A 6936-nucleotide genomic window follows, 5' to 3' on the forward strand; every position below is an offset into this window, starting at 1 on the left:
CCCCCCATCGGCCCTGCCCTGAGTGTGACAGGGGGCACCGCCCCAACTCCCCAATCAGCCCTGCTCTGAGTCTGACCAGGGACTGCACCTAAGGATTGGGCCTGCCCCCTGCCACCCAGGAGCAGGCCTAAGCCAGCAGGTCGTTATCTCCTGAGGGGTCCCAGACTGCGAGAGGGCACAGGCCAGGCTGAGGGACCCCTGTCCCCCCGCAAGTACACAAATTTTTGTGCACCGGGCCTCTAATAACATAATGGCAGTGACATCTCATCATCTTTTCCACATTCTATTAGTTAAAAGCAAGTCCTGCCCTAGCCAGTTTGGCTCAGTGGATAGGATATTGGCCTGCAGACTGAAAGGGAGGGCACGGCTTTGATTCTGGTCAAGGTTGTGAACTCAATCCCCAGTAGGGGGCGTGCAGGAGGCAGTCGATCAATGATTCTCATTATTTTATTTTATTTTTTTAATATATTTTATTGATTTTTTTTACAGAGAGGAAGGAAGAGGGATAGAGAGTTAGAAACATTGATGAGAGAGAAACATCGATCAGCTGTCTCCTGCACACTCCCCACTGGGTATGTGCCTGCAACTAAGGAACATGCCTTTGACTGGAATTGAACCTGGGAACTTTCATTCTGCAGGCCGATGCTCTATCCACTGAGCCAATCCAGCCAGGGCATCATTATTGATGTTTCTATCTTTCTCTCTCAAATTAATAAAATATACACATATTAGAGGGCTGGTGTATGAAATTCGTGCACTGGGGATGGGGGTTCCCTCAGCCCAGCCTGCCCGTCTCACAGTCTGGGAACCCTCAGTGAATGTCCTACTGATGGCCACAGTCTGGCAGAAGAGGCTCGGAGCAGGCGTCCTGTGTGTGTGTGTGTGTGTGTGTGTGTGTGTGTGCGTGTGTGTGTGTGAGTGTGTCTGCTGGGGCCTTCCCCCAGCTGTTCCACGTAGGCTCAAAGCAGTTGACGTGCGTGTGTGTGTGTGTGTGTGTGTGTGTGGGGGGCCTGCCCCCAGCCACACCTTTGAAGCTTGGAGCAGGAGCCCCTCTCTGTTGATCTCTCAGGCTCCTGGCCTCCACTGCATGTTGTACTGTCCCTTGAGCTATGTAAAGGATGGGGGTGCTGCTTGCAAGCCAGGCTTACCTGCTCCAGGATCGCCATGGTGACGGGGGTGCAGGCCCAGCTGGGGGGTGCCCACAGGCCGGGCTTTCCTGCTCCTGGATCAGGCATAGCTGTGGGCTGCCTACAGGCAGCACTTTTCTACTTACCAATGGCCGGATCACCACAGTGTTCCAGGGCCCAGCAGCATGTTCCTGCTTTCCAATAGTCATAGGGTCCTGTCTGGGGGCAGGACTTAGCAGTGCGGGGCTTAGGCAGCATGGGGGTCCCAGCGGGGGGCGGGGCTTATACCCTGCTGCCCAGGGTGCCTGGATGGCAGCTTGCGCTGTCCCACCCTGCCTGTAGTATAGGATAGAGGCCTGGTGCACGGGTGGGGGCCTGCAGATTTTCCTTGAAGGGTTTCCCGGATCAGGGTGGGGGTCCCGCTTGGGTACCTGGCCAGCCTGGATGAGGGGATGATGGCTGTTTTTAGGCTGCCCGCACCCCCTTTAGGGTGGGGGTCCCCACTGGGGTGCCTGGTCAGTCTGGATGAGGGGGTGAGGGCCGTTTTCAGGCTGGCGGGTGACTGAAGCTCCCAGTCTCTCCTTTTTTTCTTTTTTTATTCTGGGATTTATTTATTTTCTATGGCTGTAACTGGAGCTGAGAGCCAGCTTTAGCTCTGAGGCCAGCTCCAACTTGAGGCTTTGGCTGCTGAAAGCAGATAGCTGGGCTTTGTTTAGCTTCTATAATTGAAGCTCTGTTGCCATCACTGCAGCTCTAAGCTCTGAGCCTGCTGCCAGGTGAAAGCAGCTATCTGGAGCTTGTTTAGCTTCTATCATTGCCCTGCGGTTTGGTCATTGTCCGGAGCCGATTGTCTGGCAGGAATTTTCCACCGGGGTGGGGTGGTTTTCAGACGTCAGTGTGGACAGGTCAGCTTCTCACCGGCCCAAGAGAGGGAGGGAGTCCTTTCGTCCCCGGGGCAGGGTGCCAGCGAATACCAGACAATTGTTGCATCCGGAGCTCAGAGCTGGGCTGCTGCAGGTGGAGAACCTTGGCTTCCTCCATCACTGGAGCTAGCAAGCCTCCTGTTCCCTTCAGTTGCCTGGCTGCCGGCCACCATCTTGGTTGGCAGTTAATTTGCATATCCTGCTGATTAGCCAATGGGAAGGGTGTTGGGGGTATGGTCAATATGCATGTTTCTCTTTCATTAAATAGGATATATATTTATAAGCAAGTCCTACTCTCCCTCAAGAGTAGGAGGTTTTACAAAGTGTAAACCCCAGGAAGTAGGGATCACTGGGGCCACCTTACAGTCTGTCCTCCATAGTATTTTTAAGGATTCCCAAGTTCTGTGTTTCAGACTTGGTACAAAGCATCCTTAATCTTTTATTTATCGGTGCTTTTGTTGAAGACTCAGGATTACATCATAATAATAACCTTATATAATAAAAGCCTAATATGCTAAGTGTCTGGTTGTCCAGTTAGCTATTCAACCAATCAAAGCATAATATGCTAATGATATGCTAAGGCCGCTCAACCACTTGCTATGACATGCACTGATCACCAGGGGGCAGACAGTTAACCGGTCAATCAGTCACTATGATGTGCACTGACCACAAGGGGGCAGATGCTCCGGCATATAGGATAGCTTGCTACTGGGGTCTGGCTGATAGGGACTGAGTGAGATGGGCCAGACATGCCCTGGAGCCCTCTAGTGGTCCCTCCCTGAATGGCCAACCTCCTGTGTCCCTCCCCAGCCCCGATTGTGCACTGGTGGGGTCCCTCGGCCTAGCCTGCACCCTCTCGCAAACTAGGACCCCTCGGGGGATGTCGGAGGGCTGGTTTTGGCCTGATCCCACAGGCCAGGCCGAGGGACCTCACTGGTGCATGAATTCATGCACCAGGCCTCTAGTAGTATATAATAATACTACCTGCATTAAGTAGAAGGAAACATAATGTGAAAAAGAATTCAAAACATTTTCTCTTAATATAATTTTTTGTAATAAAACTCATGTAACTCTGAGGTATGCTATTCTGTGAAATTCTGTTAGTTGATATAATATGGTAGAGCCATCATTAGAAAGATCATTTATCACACTAGAGGAGTTATAGTGTGCATTATAAATTACTATAATAATATACTGCACCTGATAGTTATTAATTTTAGTGCTGTCTGATTTATCATAATATTGAATCATTTTGTATTTTAAGAGAGACAAATAGAAGTTCATTTTCTTGTTTTTCTGAGACATGGTGAACACAGATGCTCAGAAATAATAATTAGAAGTTGATAGTGCATTTTCTGGGTTGGTAGTTAAATTTCTTAATTTATTTATTTTTTATTACTTTTAAATTTATCTTTATTGTTGAAAGTATTATAGATATTCCCCCTTTACCCCCATTGATCTCCCCATCCCCCTACCCCTAGGCCTGCTGCACTATTGTCTGTCCATGGATTATGCATATATCCATATAAGTTCTTTGATTTATCTCTGCCTGTCTCTCCACCACCCCCACCCCCACCCCCGGTTCCCTCTGAAATTCATCAGTCTGTTGCATGCTTCCATGTCTCTGGAACTATTTTTTTTTTCATCAGTTAATTTTGTTCATTATATTCCCCATTTAAGTGAGATCATCTGGTACTTGTCTTTCTCTCACTGGCTTATTTCACTTAGCATAATACTCTCCAGGTCTGTTATTAAATAGATTTGGTAGTTTAAATTCTTAACTTATTTTTTTAAACATTTGTCCTATGTTTTCCTTCATGAAGGTGATTGGAAAGCTAACTTGGATTGTGATTTCTGTCCAGATTGTCACATTGACTGCCTGGATTATTCAGTCAGTCTGACTGCCTGAGTAAAGGGCCTTTTTTTCTCATCACTGCCCATCGCAGGTCTCTTTTAAACCTACAAGTTAATGGAAGAAAATCTCCTTTCTAGTTTGAGGAGGACTTTGCTGGTAGTTGTGTCTTCCTCATGGAACTCCTGAATCAGGGCTCAATTCAAATAACTTCAGGAATCATGGAGATGAAGTTACAAAATGAAGAAGTTGTGATGTCAATGAATACTGTTAAGCAAATGCCACAACCCCACAGGGCAAATGATGTTCAATAAGCCATGAGGAGGAAAGCATCTATGGCTTCATGACTTCAGTAGTTTAATTATCCATGAAGACATTAATCTTTTGTTGTTGTTGTTGTTAATCTTCGCCTGAGGATATTTTTCCATTGAGTTTAAGAGAGAGTGGAAGGGAGAGATGAAGAGAGAGAGAGAGAGAGAGAGAGAGAGAGAGATCAATTGGTTGCCTCCCTCACACACACTCTCTGACCTGGGCCAGGATTGAACCTGAAACCCAAGTATGTGCCCTTGATCAGGAATCAAACCCAAAATACACACTGACCAGGGCTAAGACTAATTTTGATAAACATTTAAGCTCCAATATTTCCTTATATATTTTATATTTTGTGAATAAAATGCATATATGCTAATTTAATCAATTCTTCACTCAGTGATTATTTCCTAATCCATATTTTAAAATCCATATTTTCAAGTATTTGATTACTTGAAAAATAATCCCAGTATCTAATTATTAGTCCCATCCTGGAAATTTGGGCTGTTATTGTTGTTATTGAATTACTATTGTTGAATGACTTCAGGTCATATTAAGTAAGTGGAGTAGTGAAAACATTCTTTGATATCCTCTGATATTCATAAGTGAGCACCTATTGTACACACTGGAGATAAAACAATCCTATTAATAAAGAGCTAATATGCTAATTAGACCAAACAGCAGAACAACCATCCTGACAATGCTGCAAGGGGCAGAGAGGGCTAGCCAAGACAGCCAGGGCTATGAGGGCAAGCCCCTTGCACAAATTTCATGCAGCAGGCCTCTAGTGTACAAGATAAAGTTCTTGCCTTCATCAAGCTTATTAATAAAATGGGGAGTGATGGGGCAGACAAAAAAAAAACACACAAACAAATATGTAACATGTCAGGTAATGCGGGTGCTATGTTAAATACAAGGTATTATTTATTGCTGCTATAACAAGCTACCATTGGCTGGGTGACTTATAAATACAAATGTATTGTCACAGTATTGGAGGCTGTCCAAGATTAGGGTGCCTGCATGGCCTGCTTCGGGTGAGGGTCACTTCTGATTTATAGTTTTCCTTTTATTTTCAAGTAGAGGAAAGAAAGCTAGCTAGCTTTCTCACCTCTTTTTATGTGTACTAATCCCATTTGTGAGAGCACCACCTTGATGACCTAATTACCTTCTGAAGGTCCCATTTCCAAATACCATCACATTGGGGATTCAATTTGTTAAAGTGATTAAACAAGGCAGCCATTAGATAGAATGGCTCTAATGCCTTGGTTTCCTATGCAAGTGAACAAAATTCTAAATCAGATTCAATGAACTTAAATCTAAGAAAATAAAACTTAAGAGCAACAATCACAAACAGCCAACTAGATCTTCCCAAATGAGGCAAGTGTTTAAGCCTAGCCAATTAAATAATATCCTTGCTTTGCTTCCAAGTCTTGTGTACTAAAAACCTTTTCCCCCTGTTCCTGTGGGTGGAGCCCTCCTAACCACTTCTGGTTTGGCACCACTCAATTCTAATTGCTGTATGCTTTAATAAACTATTAAACTATTAATAAACTAATATAAACTATTAGAAATTTTAATGTAGCTCAGTTTATCTTTAAAAGATTTAAACATATGAATTTGGGTGAGAACACGAACATTCAGTCCAAATTACAAAATATGAGGTTAAGAAATTTAATCATGAAGTAACTTTAGGGTTGTGACAGTGATTCTCAACTGGAGGCAATTTTGTCCCTTGAGTGCTATTTAACGTCTGTAGATATTTTTTCATTGTCACAATTGGGAAGGTGCTACTTATACCTAGTGGGTAGAGTTCCAAGGATGTTGCCAAATATCCTGCAATGCACAGGAAGTCCTACCCTCTCAACAAATAATTATTTGACCCAAAGTGTGCAAAAATTGAGAAATCTGGTTTAGAGGTAGAGTGAGAGGATAACTGGTCAGTACCCCAAATAGTATGAGGGAATGGAGCATTCACATAGCTTGTAGAAGAGCATTCAGGCCAACAGTCTTATTTCCCAGAATGCCTATGATGCCTGTTTACTAGTATAGTCAGCCAATTGACAGAACTCTGGTAAGACTTGGAAGGTAGAAAGGAGAGGCAGTTATTCTCCAGAGGCAGTAGCCATCAGGTGTTCACAGTCGCAAACTGAGGGATTTGGTGGCCATTTAGTTGTCACATCTTGAAGCATCACATTTCTTAAGCATGACAACTAAACAGATCATCTAATCCTGAACTGGATCCTATATTGGAGGGACATAAATTGCTCTTTTTTTTTCTCAATTAAATCCATCTGATCTAGTGAGTCATTTAGTATTGCTGTTTCTTTGTTGATTGTTTGTCTAGAGGCTTTATCTAGTGATGTCAGTGGTGTATTAAAGTCCCCTACTATGATTGCATTGTTGTCGATCTCTCCTTTGATATCTTCCAGGAGTTTTTTATGTATTTGGGTGCTCCTGCATTGGGTGTATATATGTTTATCAGGGTTATATCTTCTTGTTGTATTAATCCCTTTAGTATTATGAAGTGGCATTCCTTATCTCTTGTTATGGCCTTCACTTTGAGGTCTATTTTGTCCGATACAAATATTGCTACTCCAGTTGTTTTTTCATTTCTGTTTGCCTGAAATTTTTTTTTCCATCCCTTCACTTTCAGTCTATGTGAGTCCCTGGTTCTGAGGTGGGTCTCTTGTAGACAGCATATATATATATGGTTCATGTTTTTTTA

Source organism: Myotis davidii, unplaced genomic scaffold (genome assembly GCF_000327345.1).
Source record: "Myotis davidii unplaced genomic scaffold, ASM32734v1 scaffold714, whole genome shotgun sequence".
Taxonomy (NCBI): domain Eukaryota; kingdom Metazoa; phylum Chordata; class Mammalia; order Chiroptera; family Vespertilionidae; genus Myotis; species Myotis davidii.